Genomic DNA, 6,000 nt, shown 5'->3' with positions numbered 1-6,000 from the left:
TAAAGACCAATTTTGATATAATCAACAAATAACAAGATATTTTTGGATTTCTCACAACTTCTGTAAAATATTTTCCGCCCAAAATAAAAGAAAAATACTTTTCTGGAAATCAAGTTAAATTTTTCTTTGACTCGAAAGTGTTTTCCATTGACCAACTTTTCTAATAATAAATAAACATAAGAAAGTTTGGAAAGTGATTTTCAAATAATCAATTTTCATAAAATAAACGGGCCCTCGTTTGCATGTCTATGTATAAATCTATATGATAAGTGGATTTTGATTTTAAAAATAAGGCTTTGGATTTTGAGTAAAAAATATAGCATCCTATTATTTGGTTGAAATTGCACTTATTTATCGAGTTTTGAAAAAAATATAGTTTGTATCATAGGTAGAAAAAATTCAAATATAAAAAAAATAATCAAAGCACACTCATATATATTATAAACAACATTAATTGATTGAAATCAATTTCTTATCTCTGTTTCTCTTTGACAATAACAAACAATCCATATTCTAAGCCTTATTATCATCATTATTATTGTTGTGACGTGGACGATGTTGAATGACAAAGTTACCTCCTGAAATTGAAGAGGTTTTGGACTAATCACAAAGTTATGATTCGAGAGAGTTACCACCTAGTATTATGATCATTAGAAATTCTATAGTCTGTGAAAATTTGGATAAAAGGACTAGTTGTGCAAGGAGAAGATATATTTGTTAGCCTTATGGCTACAATATTGATTTAATTATATGTTTTGATGATAAAATAAACATTTGATATAATAAAAACATTGTTTTGATATAGTTCTGATATATATGCATATCATATTATTAATATCATAAATAAAGATATATATATATATATATATATATATATATATATATATATATATATATATGTTGCACACACCCTTGCAATGTTATAGACATGTTTAAAACATTCAAGAAATTATTAAACAAGCAAGGAAAGAATTCACAAAGGTCAAGAATGAATTTTTTTAGAAATTACGATATTAACATCGCTGATTAAGAATTTGTAATAGAATTTTGCTAAATAACACTAGACTTGTATAGGAAACCTTACAATATCCACACAACCTTAAAAAAAAAACAAGAAAAGATCAAAAATATAAAAATGGGATAAAATCTGGACAATAGATAAAACAACCTCATCGTTTTGGAAATGATAAAGCAGTTGCCAAAACGGTCTTATTGTTTCTCAAACTGGTTTAGTCATTTCTCAAAACGGTTAGTTCGTTTCTGAAAAATTTCCAGAAACTCTTGGGATTCTTCGAAAATGGTATGACTGAATCTAAAAGAGTCTGATTGATTCTTAAAACAGTTTAGCCAATTATAAAAAGGTCTAATCAATTTTTCCAATAGAAAAAAAATTATATCTAATGGCTAGTTTCTTTTCTAAGCATATAAATAGCCTTTTACTTGCCCAAAACAAGAGTGGAACTCCTAAGGCAAACATCTACATATACTCCCTCCAAAACAAATCCATAACACCTTTATTTCACTTGTAATCATCCAAAAACAAGGTTAGGTGTGAATTGGCAAAATCCTCTTAAAGAGTTGTTTTTTCAATCAACTCTACTAAAAAAATATATTGGGAAAAGTATAAATGACACTCTACACACTTGAAAAAGTCTCCTAAAGATAAAATTATGAAAGATTTAATACTTACCTTTCAACAAGTATTGGTGAAAGGTTTTCTAGTTTTTAACCCAGAAAATGATTAGGGATAATTGTTTGATTCTAAGCCCACAAAAGGATTGGGTTTAATCTTGCACCTATAAGAAGATCGTGTAACTGTTTGGTCATACTTGTTAAAAAGACCGGTGTGTGATAATGAAACTCTTGAACGAAACTAGTGAATCATTCTCTCTCTTATGTGTTTATAAGAGTTGATGAACTTAGAGCTTAGATATATAACTAGTGATTCATATGTCTTTACATATTCAAGAATTACATGGATTTACATGGTGTGAGTAGTAAGGATGCATAAGGATTGCGTTGGCTATTTCTAGGAATAATCATGCAAAATAATTATATCTAATATGGTGACCATATTATCAGTTTGTAAAACGATATATTTAGATAGGTGTTTGCACTATTGTTTTATAAAGCAGGACTTTCAAATGGGTAAACAGTATCAACTTGTTAAGCAAGATGTTTAAATGGGTGACTGCAGTGGCATGCGTGTTCCTTATCTCCATTTTATATGTTTGATGATAGTGAGGGGACATGTTAGCATTAAATTCATAACATCCAACATTTAAAAGTTAATAGGTAAAGCAAACCTAAAGGACCAGGTCCAAGTAAATCTAGTTTGGTTCGAGCCCACCTACAAGGAGACCAATATTGGTTTTTCTTAAACATTATATCATGCCTCATAAAATACACATAAAGATGGTGAGCATGAATTGAATCTTAGTTGAACTTTAAAAATTTATTATAGAAAATTAGGTTCTTCAAAGAGTGTAGCTTGAACCCAAACCACTTGAATGATAAACTTGGGCAAACTAAAATATAAGCTACAAATTATTGTGGGTTCGGGTTATAGGACCTAGTTGACCCTCGAGTCCTTACGGGCTCAAGTCGAAGAGTCTTTAAGTGTCCCTAGTCGTGCCAACACCAGTTATAGGTGGGTTGGAGGCTTATTTTCAAATTCATCACTCTAGATTTAGTTATTTAAGTTGTGCACATCACTTACACGCATATATTATTACCGACCTTTAAAAAATAAAATTAAAAACTTTAGTAAGAATTCAAGTTTAAATCTCTCACTTGTTCTTAATCAAGTCCGGACCATAACTTATGACATAGAAGAAAAGTTTCAAGGCAATGTGAAGAAGGTCACAACTTGCCTATCTACATGAATTATTAAGAACAACAACCAAGTCGAGAGTTGTTATTTCTTGAGAATATGACCTAAATTAAATAAAAAAATCGATTCAAATTGAATCGGTTTGGTTTGATCAAGGTCAATTTCTTGGCATTAACATCAGGAAACCTAATAGCTTGTTTTTTTGGAAAAAAACATAGGCCTACATCAAATTGGATTTTAACAATTTCTTGTTGAGTTTAGTTTTTTTTGTAGGTTTTTTAATCAAACATATTTTATTAGGCTTTTTAACAAAACCAACCCAAATCCATTACTAAACTAGAAATTATATTTAATAGGAACCTAATTAAACATTTGCATTCTTCCATGCCTAGCTAGTTGCCTTAAGCATGCACGATCAAATTTACTTTACTATGACTTTGTTAAGTCTTCTATTTTTCTCTCTGTGGGTGTACATAAAAATAAATTTTTGATTCAGTAAAATAGACCATACCATACCATGGAGACTAGGGAAATATAGGCACCTCAAATTAATAGATAGAGGTGTTCACGTTTCTTAATAAACAGATATATTAGCAACAAATTAGCAAATCTAATATGAACAAACCTAGATTAAATGAAATTGAAGAAAAACATTTAGCATAGTTTGCAGTAGCATCTATAGAATATAGCAACACAAAAAGATAAAAGACCCTAAAAATTAGCAACAAGTTAGATTTCAATTAGTAAAAGATTTAGCAATGTAAAATTACAGTAAGTATTGAAAGTATGTTAAAGTCTCAAAATTTTCAAAAATTACAACCACCTAAATAAATCTAGCATTAATATCTATTTACAAGTTTGCTATTATAAAAGCCCTTGAGCCCAAATATAACAAAAATGCCCTCAATTTTCAAAATTATGAAAATGCCTTTTTTAACAAGAAGAAATCATCAACTTCTCGTCCAAATTCAAGCAAAAACACTCCTTTTTATTCAACCAAACACATCCAAAATTCAACTGAACATAACAAGAAATCATCATCAACTTCTCATCCAAATTCAAGCAAAAACACTCATTTTTATTCAACTAAACACATCCACAATATCCAAGTTCTTGTTGCTTCATAAAGTTCAAGCAAACACATATGATTTCACATCTCTACCATTGATCCACAACATTAAATGCATGGTAGTTTGGGTAGATTGTTGAAAAGAGAAAATGCCAGCACCACTCTGCAATCTTGAAAACTATTGTTTAGTAATTGCATAATTTATAAATTAATTGGACTTGCTTGAACATTTTAAAGACCAACTTGTGTTTGTGTTTGTGAGGAGTGTTGTAACCCATTTTTGGGTCCCCTACAAAATATATATATATAAAAATATATATCCAGCCAAAGGAGGTTAAGAAAAAATAATAGGAGGCAAAAGCGCTCAGAAAATGGTCGGAAAATTGGTCAATGAGGTTAAAAATACAAAGATTGGATTTTTGACAGTATATTCTTGAAGGAGGAGAGCCCTGTTGAGGAGGAAAATTTGAAATTTGAGGAGAAGAGCCCAAATTTGGATGTTTATGGACTTAATTGGATTTTTAAATAAATTTATAGGGGATTTGATTGCAAGAAAAATTGATTTTTAAGTCAATTTGGGCTTTAATTAGAAGGAATTTAAGTTCTGGGGCCAAAATATATTTTTTAGGAATTTATTAGGTCAAATCAAGGGCCTAATTGCATAAATATTGAAGTTTAAGGGCCAATTAGGGACTTAATTGAAGAAATCCAAAACCAGGGACCAAAATTGAAGAGGCGCGTAAATGGAGGGGCTGCAATTATTCGGTTCAGGGGCCTAATTGAAGAAATTGAAAGTTTATTGATCAATTAAGGGCTCAATTGCATAAATCAGAGGCCAATGATTAAAGTGAAAAACGCGGCCAACAAGAGGGGTAGAGACCGAAATTGGCAGGGATGCAATTGAAGAAAAAAAAATGATTAAGGGCTGTTTCGAAACTTGGCGCGTTCTGGCGCCATTTTTAAATGAAATGGCATGTTTTAGCCAAAACGACGCTGTTTCATAATTATAAAAAAAGGGGGGGGGGACCAGGCGACGTGTCGCCCGGTACTGTTCATTTTCTTCCCCACTAAGCTGCCCGAGTGGCCGACTTCCAGGCATTTTTTCTACCTCGTTTGGCCCCCAAATCCGACAAAGCATGCACCAACATGTCCACCTAGAACCCCTTTATCCCGGGGAGTGGTCCGGTCGGGTCAAAAGGGTTTGGAACGGCTCCGTTTATTGGGCCAAATCGTGCACCTTGGGCAGTCTGCAAATTTGACAGTTCGAGGTGCACACTTTGAACCGACGGTTTGGATCACTCGAGTCGAATCAAGGGCTGAGAAGTTTTCCCCATTGAAGACAAGATTACCCTCTTTCCAGCCCTATAAATAGGAGGAATTTTCATGGTCAGAGGGTTGAAAAAAAAAGAGCCCGAAATCGGCACAAAATAAGCTTTTCCTGCCCGGTTCCTGCAACCAGTTTTCTCTTTTCTTTTTTTCTCTCCGTCGTGGTCTCCAGCCGCCACCACTGATCTCGCCACCATCCTTCCCACGAAACACCACATCCCCTCCATCACCCAGCCACCTCACCACAGGTCACAACACCTCTCTTTCTCTCCCTCTCTTCTCTACAAAAATCTTCTCCAACAGCGACGGCGACAGCAGAGGCAGCAACCATCTTGCCCAAAAGCTCTCTTCCACCCCTACCAGCAGCAACCGGAGTAGCAGCTCCTTCCTCAACCACACCAACAGTTCTAGCCGAGAGCTTTCCTTCTCCTCTGCAGGAATCCGCTCCTCCTTCTTCCAGCCGGGACCAGCCTCCACCGCAGCACCACCGGCCTCCCAGCAACGCACCGCCTCCTCCACGCAAGGTGCTCTTCTTCCCCTTTTTTTTTTGTGTGCCGGTTTGGTCCTTCTCCTGCATGCAGAACGCACATTCTGCAAGCAGGAAGGGGGGAAAATAATTCCCCCCATAGTTTTTAATTACGCTAGGTCAGGTTGGTTCTGGCCCAGCAAAAATGGGTTTCCTTCTGTGGGCCGGACTAATCCTAGCCCAGCTCTACTGGCTGGGCTGGGTCCGGCCCATGATAAAAAAATTCTGGTTGGGCCGATATCGGCC

Source organism: Populus nigra, chromosome 4, assembly GCF_951802175.1.
Source record: "Populus nigra chromosome 4, ddPopNigr1.1, whole genome shotgun sequence".
In the NCBI taxonomy this organism is placed as follows: domain Eukaryota; kingdom Viridiplantae; phylum Streptophyta; class Magnoliopsida; order Malpighiales; family Salicaceae; genus Populus; species Populus nigra.
This window is presented reverse-complemented; position numbering follows the sequence as displayed.